This window comes from Bubalus kerabau, chromosome 1 (assembly GCF_029407905.1).
Source record: "Bubalus kerabau isolate K-KA32 ecotype Philippines breed swamp buffalo chromosome 1, PCC_UOA_SB_1v2, whole genome shotgun sequence".
Classification (NCBI taxonomy): domain Eukaryota; kingdom Metazoa; phylum Chordata; class Mammalia; order Artiodactyla; family Bovidae; genus Bubalus; species Bubalus kerabau.
Genome location: NC_073624.1, coordinates 38934469 through 38949930, shown reverse-complemented (window position 1 = coordinate 38949930; position 15462 = coordinate 38934469).

The following is a 15462-nucleotide window of genomic DNA, read 5'->3' as shown; positions in this document are numbered from 1 at the left end:
AGAGAGCCTGAGTGACTTGCCCAGTGCTGTCCAGTTAAGAAGGTGGTAGAACTGATTTTGAATCTTGTCAGGCTGTTCCAAGAGCCTGTGTTTCAACCACCACCCTATACAACCTCTTTATCCTCTATGCCCTCAGTCCTGTTAATAAAGAATGGTCTTGGTTCCTGCCTGAACTAGATTCCACCAGTATAAATATGTGAACATGAACTCTGCCAGCTGGCACTCTTTAAGATAAGATCCTTTTAGTTCCAAACACTCAAGTCCACCTGGTCTTCAGAAACTTGGACAACAGCCAGCCTAGCCTTTGGCCAAGTTATGAAGTAGAGGAAGTTGGTCTTTGGCATTTTATACTTCCCTGCACTCTGCCATACCCTCTAAATATCCAGTCAATCAAAGACTCCTCTAATTTTCAGTTCCTGGAGACCAAATCTTGCCAAAAGGACTGAATTCTTCAGTCTCTGCCTGTTTACTTCTTGAGACTCTGAGCTCCTCAAGCCCCAGCTTGTTGATTTTCCATCTGTATCTGAGTCAGTTTCACTCTAGTTTCCCATCCAAACCTGTGCTAATGTCCTTATGGAGGGAGGTTGGGGAGGCCCTCCAGACACTCAAGGCTTTCTAGAGATAGGACCACTATCTATTGGGTTGGCCAAAAAGTTCATTTGGGTTTTTCCATAACATCTTATAGGAAAACTCAAACAAATTTTTTGGCCAACTCAGTATTTTGGCAACTGGAGTGCTCTGTGTTCCAGGACTGATAGGAAAGGAAGAGATGGCAGCCTTAGTGGTAACAACAGCTAATCACAGAGTATTTAATCTGTGCCCTAAACTGTTCTAAGTACTTTATATGTGTACGCATGCTAAATTGCTTCAGTCATGTCCAACTCTTTGTGACCCCATGGACTGTAGCCCACCAGGCTCCTCTGTCCATGGGGATTCTCCAGGCAAGAATACTGGAGTGGGTTGCCATGCCCTCCTCCAGGGGATCTTTCTGACCCAGGAATCAAACCCATGTCTCTTACGTCTACCTGCATTGGCGGATAGGTTCTTTACCACTGGCACCACCTGGGAAGCCACCTGGGAACCATTTTATACATATTAATTTATTTAATCCTTCCAACAGTCCTGTGAAGAATTTTAATCAAGGCTCCAGCAAGAAATAGAAGATACACAGAGATGAAATTCTGAAGCAAATTCAAAGAAGGGACTATCTGCAGATGTGTAGGCAGATCTGAGGGAATCAATCGGGAATGCTGAGGCATCCAGGAAACTAGCCATAGTAGGAAGCCATTCCTACCCCTAGACTGAAAGGGCAGTCAAGAAAGCGGTGTTAGAGCTGATGAAGAGCTTCTCCAGGAAGAGCTGCTCTCGGTCATGGGATAAGTCAGAACTCCAGTGATCTGGGGACTGGGGGAGCAGGAGATGTGACCAATGCAGGGGTTAGTGAGGTGTTGGGGAAACAAGTGCTCTTCCCCCTTCCAATTTCGTATCATCAGTAGTCATGTATGGATGTGAGAGTTGGACTATAAAGAAAGCTGAGTGCAGAATTGATGCTTTTGAACTATGGTGTTGGAGAAGACTTTTGAGAGTCCCTTGGACTGCAAGGAGATCCAACCAGTCCATCCTAAAGGAGATCAGTCCTGGGTGTTCATTGGAAGGACTGATGCTGAAGATGAAACTCCAGTACTTTGGCCACCTGACGGGAAGAGCTGACTCATTTGAAAAAACCCTGATGCTGGGAAAGATTGAAGGCAGGAGGAGAAGGGGACAACAGAGGATGAGATGGTTGGATGGCATCACCAACTCAATGGACATGAGTTTGAGTAAACTCCAGGAGTTGGTGATGGACAGGGAGGCCTGGCATGCTGCAGTCCATGGGGTCGCAAAGAGTCAGACACCACTGAGCAACTGAATTGAACTGAACTGAAACAACTAAAAGCCTGAGGTCAGTCTGGGTGGTATAGGCTGGAGGTACCCATCACCATGGGGCTCACTCAGTACATGGCTTAAGGACAGAGAAAAACCACAAAGCACAGAGAGGTTGAACAATGGACCCAAAGTCCCAGAATTAGGAGGTGGAAGCGCTGGGATTGGAATGAAGGCTGATACACTCTTGCTAGCATTTCGGAGTCCTCCCATATTTCCATCGAGTCTGACAGCTTCCAAAAATGCCCTTGGGCTCCAGTCATCTGTTTAAAATGTCCTTGTCCACAGTAGACCCTGAACAGAAATTACTTCATGACAGGTTTGGGTAACACTGGTATGTCTTGGCCAATGGGGTGGGTTAATGACAACTAATATGGTTAAGCTTATGAAATGGAAAGATCATGAACTAGTAAGTTTGCCGGAAATCTGCTGAGAAGTTGGGGAGCACCATTTTGCCTCAGCAGAGGAGAAACTGAGACCTGTGGTTTCTGGGTGAGAGAAGTCAGTATGTCTTCAGTGTGAACAATTTCTGAAAAAAAAAAAAGAAAGAAAAGAAAAATCTACCCACCTGGGTTGAACCTGGTCATGGCAGAACAACTGCATTGCATGGAGACATTTCCTGTGAAAAGTGGTACATAAAAGCACTCTTATGAAAGAGAAAATTCACGAGAAATGAAATGATTAGAATAAGCCCTTTTTACATTAAAGAAGTGATGCTCTAATGATAGCCTTTTAGTATTTATTTATTTCTAATTAACTTTCTGTTTTCTTCTTGGAAAAATTGGGCAGCAAGCTAAAGTACACTACCCCCCTCCTTTTTTTTTTTTTTTTTTTTTGCTTGTGCTGGGTCTTCATTGCTGCAGGCTTTTCTCTAGTTGCAGGGAGCAGGGTCTACTCTCTAGTGCTCAGGCTTCACATTGAGGTGGCTTCTCATTGCAGAGCATGGGCTCTAGCGAAGTGGACTTCAGTAGTTACGGCGCATGGGCTTAGTATTTGTGACTACTGGGCTCTAGTGCCATGTGGAATCTTCCCAGATCAGGGATCGAGTCCATGTCTCCCGCATTGGCAGGTAGATTCTTTACCACTGAGCCCCTTGGGGAGCCTCTAAAGTACACTTTTAATGTAAGCCAGACAATGTTTTCTATGATGAAAAAGAATGAAGCTGGGAAAGAGGGAAGAGGCCCAGGGTGATGCATTAAAAGGCACAGAGTGTAAGAAAAATATCAGCTTTCCTTATGTAATTTAGCAACAGAATTGTATAGCCTATAATGGGTCACTATGGTTTGGCGTTACCTCTGTAATTTAAGAAAGAAAAGCAGTCTTAAGCAGACGGAGCAGTTTTCTGATAGAACTCTGTGAAAAGTAAATCATATGTACCCAGCTTATAATCAAACCAAATGTTACAGACCCAGAGAACACTCTTTCCCACTAGACATTTTTCTCTCCTACTATTTGTTCACAAGTTGTTCTGGTAAAATTCTATTCTATTAAACTATTTGGAATGTGAAATTGGCTTTAGGTAAGCAATCTTTATTTATCATAAAGATGAAATATAATTGCCTTAATTTTTATTCTTTCCAGAATTTGGCTATTTCTGGCACCTGATCCCATCACTTCATGGCGAGTAGAAGGGGAAAAAGTGGAAACAGTGACAGATTTTATTTTCTTGGGCTCCAAAATCACTGTGGCCTGTGACTACAGCCATGAAATTCAAAGACACTTGCTTCTTGGAAGGAAAGCTATGAGAAACATAGACAGTGTATCAAAGGAGCAGAGATATCACTTTGCTGACAAAGGTCTATATAGTCAAAGCTATAGTTTTTCCAGTAGTCATGTATGGATGTACGAGTTGGACCATAAAGAATGCTGAGTACTGGAGAATTGATGTTTTTGAACTGTGTTGCTGGAGAAGACTCTTGAGAGTCCCTTGGACTGCAAGGAGATCAAACCAGTCAATCCTTAAGGAAATCAATTCTGAGTATTCATTGGAAGGACTGATGGTGAAGCTGAAGCTCTAACCCTTTGGCCACCTAATGTGAAGAGCCGACTCATTGGAAAAGATTCTGATACTGGGAAAGATTGAGGGCAGGAGAAGAGGGTGACAGAGGATGAGATGGTTGGGTGACATCACCAACTCAATGGACTTGAGTTTGAGCAAATTCTGAGCAATGGTGATGGACAGGGAAGCCTGGCGTACTGCAGTTCATGGGGTCACAAAGAGTCTTCGCAACTGAGCAACTGAACAACAAATGGAGAAAGAAGGTTGGGGGAGTATGCCATAGCTGTCTTCCCTCTTGGTGACCATAGCATATGGAATAAACATTAGAGTTGTTGTGAAAATTTTTAATAGACAAACTCAGGAAAGAGCTGGACACATCAGGGAAACGTTTTAGTTCAATGGAAGGAAGATCCGTTCAACCTGAAACGGGTTCCCTTGAGAGTCATTGAGTTTTATTTAGCTGGAGACTCTCATGAATGGACTCTATGATTTATGTAAAGTCAAGGCAAGCATTTGCAGAGTACAGAGCCAGATAAATTTCAGTGTCCCTCCCGATGCGCCAGTATCCCGATGACTAAATGTCTGTCCCTTCTTGAGGAAAGGAAAGAGAAATATAGCCAGAGCATAAAAGTCCATGAGCAAATAAAGCCTTTTGTAATGGTCTGAATGGGCTGTGTTGATGACTGACCGATTAATGGTGGAATAATTTCCGCTGTTTGTCCTGTAATGAGTGTTTGTACCTTGGGTTTACAACAAAATTCTCGCCCTGTGAACTTTTCCAGCTGGATTTCAAAGAAAGGAAATGGTTTGGCTTAAGTGACAATTAACAGAATTCCTTCTCATTAATTTTTTTCTGTATTATTTTTATCACAGGCAAATAGGTAGCTATTTGTTTCAGTTATAAACCTAAAATCTTATAAGTTCAAGATAAGAGTTTACATCCAATTTATTTATACAGCATATGATTTCCTGAATGCTTAAACTTTTTGTATGGATCCTTTTCTTCTGAACACAGAAATATGAAATTTATTTCTACCTAGCAGCATCCTTACATCCCCTCACAGAAAAGTATTTTTGTATTAATTTATTCATTTTCCATCTTATAAATGGAAATTTTTTAAAGCAGTTCCCCCTCTCTTTCTTTGATTAGTTAACATGTTTTCCTCTCTATTTTAACCTTTCACTCTCTCCCACTTCTTACCTCTTCTCCATTCCAGTTCATTGAGAAAAAAAAAATTGGGTGGTGCTCTCTGCTCATCCCCTGGAAAATCCTATGAACACATCTATTTCTGCACCCATCTTCTTCCTCTTTCCTTCCCTTTCAGTGAAAAAAATGTTCCTCCTTTTTAAAAAAATTAAAGGCAATGTTCAATGAAGCTAAAAGAAGGGCTAGATTCTATGTTTGTGAAGAATCACATGTCATGGTGAAGAAAACCTGATCATTTACAGGCAGTTAATGAGAATGAGGTTTATTTTTTTTTTTCTATAAAAAGAGGAAAATTAAATGATTTCAGAATTCCTAGTGAGCTATCTAAAATTTGGTTGCATTTAGCTTACGACATTGAGACAATCAGTCCACATCTATTGCCCTTTTCCTCATTGTACACAGTAAACAATTTTATGTTTGGAGGCAGATGTACTCAAGAATGCGCAGAAGACCTGAATAAACATTTTTCCATAGAAGACATGCAGATGGCCAACGGGCACATGAAAGGATGTTCTACATCATTAATCATCAAGGAAATGCAAATCAAAACCACAATGAGATATCACTTCGCACCTGTCAGGATGGCTATTATCAAAAAGAATGCAAATAACAAGTGATAGCAAGGATGTGGAAAAAAGGAAATCTTTAACGCTGTTGGGGGGAATGTAAATTGGTACAGCCGCTATAGAAAAAACAACATGGAGATTACTCAAAAAACTCAGAATAGAACTACCATATCATCCAGCAATTCCACTTCTGGGTATATATCAGAAGAAAACAAGACACTAGTCAGAAAAGATGTATGGACCTTTATGTTCATTGCAGCATTGTTTACAATAGCCACGATATGGAACCAACCTAAGGGACCATTAAGAGATGAATGATTATAAAGTATGAATATAAACTATGTTGTAAAAAAAAGAAAACGGGAAATTAGCAAGTTATACAATATTATTAACTAAAGTACAGATTTTGTTCAAATTTCACAAAATTTTATGCCAGTATCCACTATATGTTTTCATACCTTAGTCAAGACTCCACATTGTATTTAATTACATTGAGCAGCTTCAGCTGTGTGCAAAAACCTCTGGTAAATTCTCTTTTCATTTTTATTCTATTACAAATATTTGCTTAATTTCCTTGTTATGGCTTCTTAGATACATCCATCATTTAAAAGTGGACATTTAATTTCCAAATACATGGGATTTTGTTTAAAGTATCTTTGATATTAATTTCTCACTTTTCATTTCATTTAAATGTTTTCTTCTCTGCAATCACCCTCTGTGCTTTTTTCAGTCTTCTAACTTTACTGAGGTTTTTATTGGCTAAGTCAAAGATCTCTCTTGGTAAATGTTATGTTGCATTTGATAATATATAGGCCTATTTTTAAATATCTTTTGATACAGTTTTCTAACATAATTCCACAGTGATAAGGGAACAGATTCTGTATGATTTCAATAACTTTAGCCCATGATACTTTTGCACCTTGTTTTATGTCCTTGGATCTGTTCCAGCATCTCCTACTTTACAGTCTATAGGAACTTGAATAGGATTTGTATCCTACTATTGTGTGAAAATTAGACAGATTTTAATTATGTTGAATTGGTTCACAGTGTTTGTCAGGTCTACTATATCCTTCTACTTCTCTGTATATTCATTCTATTAATTTTTGAGAGCTTGATATTGAAACTCCAATTAAAAATCTAAATTTATCTACTTAAAAAATAATTGTGATATATAGTGGAACTATACGTAAACTTGTTCTGTATTTTCCAGTTATAGTGTTCTGTAAATGTGTTATTATATTTTCCTAATTTTTAAACAAATATTAAAAAAGGAAAAAAGAGATGAATGAATAAAGAAGTGGTATATATAGATAATGGAATATTAGTCAGCCATAAAAAACAATGAAATATTTCCATTTGTGACAACATGGATGGAGCTGCTGCTGCTGCTAAGTCACTTCAGTCATGTCCGACTCTGTGCGACCCCATAGACGGCAGCCCACCAGGCTCCCCCATCCCTGGGATTCTTCAGGCAAGAACAATGGAGTGGGTCGCCATTTCCTTCTCCAAAGCATGAAAGTGAAAAGTAAAAGTGAAGTCGCTCAGTCGTGTCTGACTCTTAGCGACCCCATGGACTGCAGCCTACCAGGCTCCTCCGTCCATGGGATTTTCCAGGCAAGAGTACTGGAGTGGGTTGCCATTGCTTTCTCCAAATTAATACTCAGTGAAATAAGTTAGAGAAAGATACATATTACATGATTTCACTTGTATGTAAAATCTAAAAACAAATCAAATAACCAAACCAAGCAAAAACAGAGCCTATAGACATAGCCTATAGCCATAGCCTATAGCCTCTAGTAGTGAGAACAAACAGGGTGGTTGGCAGAGAGGAAAGGCAATTGGGAGAGGAAAGAAATAGGTGAGTGAGACCAAGAGGTACAAACTTGCAGCTGGAAAAATAATTGAGTCACAGGTATGAAATATACAGTGTGGGAATACAGTCAAGGACTATGTAATATCTCTTTATGGTGACATATTGCAACTAGACTTCATACGATCATTTTGAAATGTATAGAAATATATTGTGTGCCAGGAACTAACATAGTATTATTGGTCAATTACACTTCAAAAGAAGAGAAGCAGACAAACTCATAGAAAAAGAGATCAGGTCTGTGGTTACCAGAAGCAGATGTTGGGGGAGAGGGCAAATTGGATGAAGGCAGTCAAAAAGGACAGACTTCTAGTTACAGGATAAATAAGTACTAGCAATGTGATGTACAACATGACCAAGATAATCAACACTTCTCTACATTATAAATTAAAGTTGTTAAAGAGAATAAATCTTAAGATTTCTCATCACAAGCAAAAATATTTTTCTTTTCTCTAATTTTGTATTTATATGAAATAATAGATGTTCACTAAACTTATTGTAATCATTTCATGATATATGTAAGTCAAATCATTATGCTATACACTTCAAACTTTTACAGTGCTGCATGCCAATTATACCTCAATAAAACTGGCAAAAAAAAAAAAAAAAAAAGAAAAGAAACTGTTAAGAAATGATTGGTCTTAGGAAGTCAGTATCATTCTACTTCCCTTATATCTGCTACCCAAAGGACATTTGATTCATTTTTGCGACAGTTTGTGATGACTCTGAACATGAAGAGATAAGGTCTTTTATAAAAAATCTTTTAATTTCTCCACACCTCCATCCAATCCATTAGCATGTCCTTTGATTCAAACTTTCAGACAAGTTTAGATGAGCCCATTTCTCTTCATCTCTACCACCCCCACTAGAGTTCACATTAATATTATTTCTTGCCTGGGCTACTACATGAAGCTTTCTCACTAGCACCCCTACTTTATTTCTTGCTCCCCTTGAGTCTTTTCTTCATGCAGCAGCCAGAGCTGTCTTATTTCAGATGCTGCTGATCAGTAGGACTCAAACCTGTGTATTAGACAAAGAAGTATAAATGTCTAGGCAGGTAGATACAGAATTTGCAATTAAACTTGGAGTGGAAAACCTGTAAGTGAAGGTAGACTCAAAAGAGAAGAGACCCCTGGGACACAATATTGTTTAGACGCGTCAGATATACTGAGGCACCAGCAGTCAGTGACGTGTCAATACAAGGAAAACCAAGAGAAGGTGGTATCCCTGAAGCCAATGGAAGCAAATAGATCAAAGAGGAGGGAGTCAACCACTGTGCAAAATGTTGATGATAGGAGAAGTAAGATGAGGAGGAGAACCACTGATTTAGCATCATGGAGGTCATAGGCGATGTTGATGAGAATACTTTCAGTGGATTCATGGGGGCAAAGCCAAAGCACTCGAAAGAGAATGGGAGGAGGACTTCCCTGGTGGTCCAGGGGTTAAGAATCCACCTGCCAATGCAGAGGACATGGGTTCCCTCCCTGGTCTGGGAAGATCCCACATACCTCGGAGCAACCAAGCCTGTGCCCCACAACGACTGAACCTACGCTCTAGAGGCCACATGCTGCAACTACTGCACCTAGAGACCATGAACATGTGCAACAGGAGAAGCCAGTGCAGCGAGAAGTCTGAGCTCCACAACAAACAGTAGCCCCCACTCACAGCAAGTAGAGAAAGACTGCTCAGCAACGAAGACCCAGTGCAGCCATAAATAAATAAAATTTAAAAAGAGAGAGAGAGACTGGGAGGAGACAAATTGGAGAATGAGACTATGCACAACTCTGTTCAGGAGGTTTTCTGTAAGGGGACTAGCTGCCATCAGGGTGAGCTCATAACAGGGCAGGGGACACAGGAAATGGCAGAGGTGTGCCCGTAGGTGCTTGTGGAACTTCTATCTCAATTGCTTCAATTTCCTCATGAGCTGGGAGACAAGGCTACCGTCAGGAAGAGAGTCAGAGCTGGGGAGCAGCTGTGGCATTTGAGGAGGGATGAGAAGGTGTGAGCAGTCATACATAGGAGTGGAAGAGGGATGCAATTAAGAGAATGTGTTCTGACTGCCTCACTCCCTGGAAGTCCAGTAGTTATGATTTTAACACCAAAAATATTTTGTATCTGGGGTATAGCCGATTAACAATGTTGTGATAGTTTCAGGTGAACAGTGAAGGGACTCAGCCATTCATATCCAGTAGTTGTGATTCTAGAATGGGACTGGTCGGTGTGGGTTTGCATTTTTCTCTAGTGATATTAGTTAGTAGTGCAGGTTGCAGCAAGCTGGGATATTGGATTTAGCCAGAGTCGCAGTTGTCTAGGTGAATAATACAGAGAGAGAAGACAAAGAAAATTGAAGTAGTCATGTGTGATGATGACAACAGACCCTAAGCCAGCTGAGTAATGAAGGAAAGTAGGGCCTGTGAGAGGCGGGTTCCCATGTAAAAGTGGTGGATCAGTGGGATCTTAGCAGGCTGGAAGATGGTGGAATTAGGGTAGTTACAAAAACAGGAAGCAGATGGTAGAGAGAGAGTAGCTGCTTGAGATTAAAGTTTATGTTTGTAATCACTATTGGTAATGATAAGGATACACAACATGCTCATAGAGTGAGCAGATGAAGCAGAGAGGAAAAACTGGGGTTGATTAAGTTAGAGACCAGGATGTGAAAAAGATCTTTATGTAGATACTGAAAGTATTATGAGTTATGCCTGAAGTGTTGGCAAGAGTAATAGTGAGCCAGAAGGTAAATCTGCAGAAAATTGAAAAGGATGACTAAGTAGTCTATAGATGACTGTGATAAAGATTCCGTTCAGTTCAGTTCAGTTCAGTCGCTCATTCGTGTCCGACTCTTTGCGATCCCATGGACTGCAGCATGCCAGGCCTCCCGGTCCATCATCAACTCCCGGAGTTTACTCAAACTCATGTCCGTTGATGTTGATGCCATCCAACCATCCCATCCTCTGTCATCTCCTTCTCCTCCCACCTTCACTCTTTCCCAGCATCAGAGCCTTTTCAAATGAGTCAGCTCTTCACATCAGGTGGCCAAAGTATTGGAGTTTCACCTTCAACATCAGTCCTTCCAATGGACACTCAGGACTGACTTCCTTTATGATGGACTGGTTGGATCTCCTTGCAGTCCAAGGGACTCTCAAGAGTCTTCTCCAACACCATAGTTCAAAAGCATCAATTCACACATGTATACCTGTGGCGGATTCATTTTGATATTTGGCAAAATTAATACAATTATGTAAAGTTTTAAAAAAAAAAAAGCATCAATTCTTCGGTGCTCGGCTTTCTTCACAGACCAACTCTCACATCTATACATGACTACAGGAAAAACCATAGGTCAGGAAGCAAGAGTTAGAACTGGACATGGAACAACAGACTGGTTCCAAATTGGAAAAGGATTACGTCAAGGCTGTATATTGTCACCCTGCTTGTTTAACTTATATGGAGAGTACATCATGAGAAACGCTGGGCTGGAAGAAGCACAAGCTGGAATCAAGATTTCGGGGAGAAATGTCAATAACCTCAGATATGCAGATGACACCACCCTTATGGCAGAAAGTGAAGAGGAACTAAAAAGCCTCTTGATGAAGGTGAAAGAGGAGAGTGAAAAAGTTGGCTTAAAACTCAACATTCAGAAAATGAAGATCATGGCATCTGGTCCCATCACTTCATGGGGAATAGATGGGGATACAGTGGAAACAGTGTCAGACTTTACTTTTTTGGGCTCCAAAATCACTGCAGATGGTGACTGCAGCCATGAAATTAAAAGATGCTTACTCCTTGGAAGGAAAGTTATGACCAACCTAGATAGCATATTGAAAAGCAGAGACATTACTTTGCCAACAAAGGTCCGTCTAGTCAAGGCTATGGTTTTTCCTGTGGTCATGTATGGATGTGAGAGTTGGACTGTGAAGAAGGCTGAGCGTCGAAGAATTGATGCTTTTGAACTGTGGTGTTGCAGAAGACTCTTGAGAGTCCCTTGGACTGCAAGGAGATCCAACCAGTCCATTCTGAAGGAGATCAGCCCTGGGATTTCTTTGAAAGGAATGATGCTAAAGCTGAAACTCCAGTACTTTGGCCACCTCATGCGAAGAGTTGACTCATTGGAAAAGACTCTGATGCTGGGAGGGATTGGGGGCAGGAGGAGAAGGGGACGACAGAGGATAAGATGGCTGGATGGCATCACTGACTCGATGGATGTGAGTCTGAGTGAACTCTGGGAGTTGGTGATGGACAGGGAGGCCTGGTGTGCTGCGATTCATGGGGTCACAAAGAGTCGGACACGACTGAGTGACTGAACTGAACTGACCTTTGTTGGCAAAGTAATGTCTCTGCTTTTGAATATGCTGTCTAGGTTGGTCATAACTTTCCTTCCAAGGAGTAAGCATCTTTTAATTTCATGACTGCAGTTACCATCTGCAGTGATTTTGGAGCCCAGAAAAATAAAGTCTGCCACATAGAATATTCAAACCTGGGTACCAAAGAACAGTAAAACCAAAACTATAATGCTGGAATGTAATAGAGCTCATAAAAGAAGCACAAAATGTTATGACCATAGTTGTCATATTTTAGCAAGCATCAGAATACTTACATGATTTGTTAAAATACAGATTGCTGGGCCCCATCCCTCAGAGTTTCTCATATAATCTGGGGTGGGGTCCAGTGAGTTGCATTTCTAACAAGTTCCCAGCACATTTCAAAAATGAACTTACTTGGTATGGAAATTTAGAATAAGGAGGATTTCTTCTGGATGGAAAGATCAAGGATGATTCGTGAAGAATATACTGTATTTCTTTGCATAATTTTAGAAACAACAGAGTTTGACATCATCAAATACCATATGTTTGGTATAAAGAAGAGAAGTCATAATTTTCAGTTACATATTTACCTACTCTGCATGTCAGAGGAGCTAGGAAACATGGTTCCTTCATTTGTCTACACTTTATCAACATTTTGCACACCACATGCTAAGTCTCTTCAGTCGTGTCTGACTCTTTGCCACCCTATGAACTGTAGCCCACCAGGCTCCTCTGTCCAAGGGATTCTCCAGGCAAGAATACTGGAGTAGGTTGCTGTGCTCTCCTCCAGGGAATCTTTCCAATCCAGGGATCAAACCCGTGTCTCTTTATGTCTCCTATATTGGCAGGCAGGTTCTTTATCACTAGTGCCACTAGGGAAGCCCCCCAAATGTATGCAATGTTGTATGCCAATTATATCTCAAAAAACTAGAGAGAAAAATAAAGCTGCGTTGTCCAAAGTGGATTTGATCCTCATCAAGACCCCATCTGATGGAAAACCAGAAAAAAAACTGACTTCAGTCCAATCTGTTTAAACTTTGATATGTTGTTGATTAGTTGCTAAGTCGTGTCTGACTCTTTTGTGACCCCACGGACTGTAGCCCGCCAGGCTCCTCTGTCCATGGGATTTCCCAGGCAAGAATACTGGAGTGGGTTGCTATTCCCTTCTCCAGGGAATCTTCCTGATCCATGTCTCCTGAATTGGCAGGCAGATTCTTCTTCTTCTTTCTTTCTTTCTTTCTTTATTTTAACTGGAGGCTAATTACTTTACAATATTGTGGTGGTTTTTGCCATACACCAACATGAATCAGCCATGGGGATATGTGTGTCCCCCATTCCAAACAACTCTCTCACCTCCCTCCCCATCCCATCCCTCTGGGTTGTGGCAGGCAGATTCTTTATCACTGAACCACCAGGGAAGCCCCAACTTTGAGTTAGTTACATAAATTCAAGCAATCCTTTTAAGACAGTATTTAATATCTTTGGGGTGAAATGTTTGGCCTTTTGGATTTCACCTGGTGGAATGTGGTTTTGTGACCTCGTGGCTGTGGGGGGATGGGGTCCTGCTCTGTGCTCTGGCTTCTCTCCTCTCTGTGGTGAAACCTCTTGTCTGCCAGGCTGCTGCTCGCTCTGCTGACATTCTTGGCTGAGATCTGTGCTGGTGTAACCCATGGTCTGCTCACTGAGCTTGATCTGAGCCCAGTAATTCTCTTTCACCAAGTTGGCATTTGCTTGCTTGCCATGGTCCCCTCTGAGTTTCTGCCCTGTCTCCTATCTGGCCACTGGCCTGATGGATTATGGGTCATCTCACCTTTCACCAAAGTGGGGTGGGATGTGTGACAGTGGCCCTGTGGCAACCTCACTGGGTCTCTATTCATGTGACTTCACATTCTAACCCTTGGGATCCTCACTTTGGGTCCCATCTCTACATTGGGCTTCCCTGGTGGCTCAGGAGGTAAAGAATCTGCCTGCAGTGCAGGAGACCTGAGTTAGATCCCTGGGTCAGGAAGATCCACTAGAGAAGGGAATGGCAACCCACTTCAATATTCTTGCCTAGAGAATCCCATGGACAGAGGAGCCTGGTAGGCTACAGTCCGTGGGGTCACAAAAAGTTGGACACGACTGAGTGACTAACACTTTCACACTTTCTACCACATGGGAGTAAAAGCAAATTTTGGGGATCTGCTGTCTGTCTCCCCTATCTGCCCAATGACACTGACTCACCACTTTTACTCTAATACGGCACTCTGCCTCCCTCGTTTAGCATGGGAATTGCCTGAGAGGCAGCCTCCTCCTGGAACTCTAACTGGAAGCAGAGCCTGACCCCAACTCTGCCCTCAGCATTGCCCTTCAACTAGCCTACGTGCCTCCCTCCATCCTCCCGTCTCTAACGCCCCAGACTGTAGAGATCAGAGCATCTCACCCACCTCCCTCGCCCCCTTTCTTGTCTATTCCTTTGCTGTACTTAGGCATCAGAGAAGTGCTCTCTACCCCCTTCATATTTGAAATTGGGTCTTGGAATTCATATCATGTCCTTAGTTTAATTAGCAGAATTTTTTCTTTCTTGGTGGTGTAATGGTTCTCCTTACAATCAACGTTGTCTTAGATTCTAAAATACTGCCTCTCTTTATTTCTCCTGTATCACATTCTCCTATTTCCACTTTATTGTCACAACTGAGCACACTGGTGTCACTAAAGATATTGTCCCTACTCTGTGGCAGGTATTATTTGTTGAAAGGGAAATAACGAATTTAATAAATTCCTCTCCACCATTCTGGATTTTTACCTCTTGTCTTGATCAAGAAACCCAAAACATGCTCTTCTACCTCTGCTGCTGCTGCTGCTGCTAAGTTGCTTCAGTCGTGTCCGACTCTGTGCGACCCCATAGACGGCAGCCCACCAGGCTCCGCCGTCCCTGGGATTTTCCAGGCAAGAACATTGGAGTGGGTTGCCATTTCCTTCTCCAAGGCATGAAAGTGAAAAGTGAAAGTGAAGTCACCCAGTCATGTCTGACTCTTAGCGACCCCATGGACTGCAGCCCACCAAGCTCCTCCATCCATGGGATTTTCCAGGCAAGAGTACTGGAGTAGGGTGCCATTGCCTTCTCCCTAGTATGATTAAAATCCAGGGCTTGGTCTCTGAGATGAAGACAGCATTGAAATCTGATTATGGAGTGGGGAATAAAATGTATCTGTTTAACAGTTGCAAAATAAATGTGATACCTGTTATACACATGAATATCAAAGCAAAAGTTACTTTTATAAAGGTATTGTTGATAATGATGGTAACAACTTGATGCTTATAGTAGTTTTTCAAGAGTTTAATTGCTAATAGTGATAACTAATTTTCTATTATTGGAAAGTATTTGTTTAGGTTGGGCCCTCTTTAAATTGAATTTTTTATTAGAGTATAATTGATTTAAAATATTGTGTTAGTTTCTGCTGTATAGCAAAGTGATTCAATTATACATATATATATTCTTTTAATTTTCTTTATCATTATGGTTTATTACAGGATATTGAATGTAATATCCCTGTGCTATACAGTAGGGCCTTGCTGCTTATCTATTTTATATATAGTGGTTTGTATATGCTAATCCC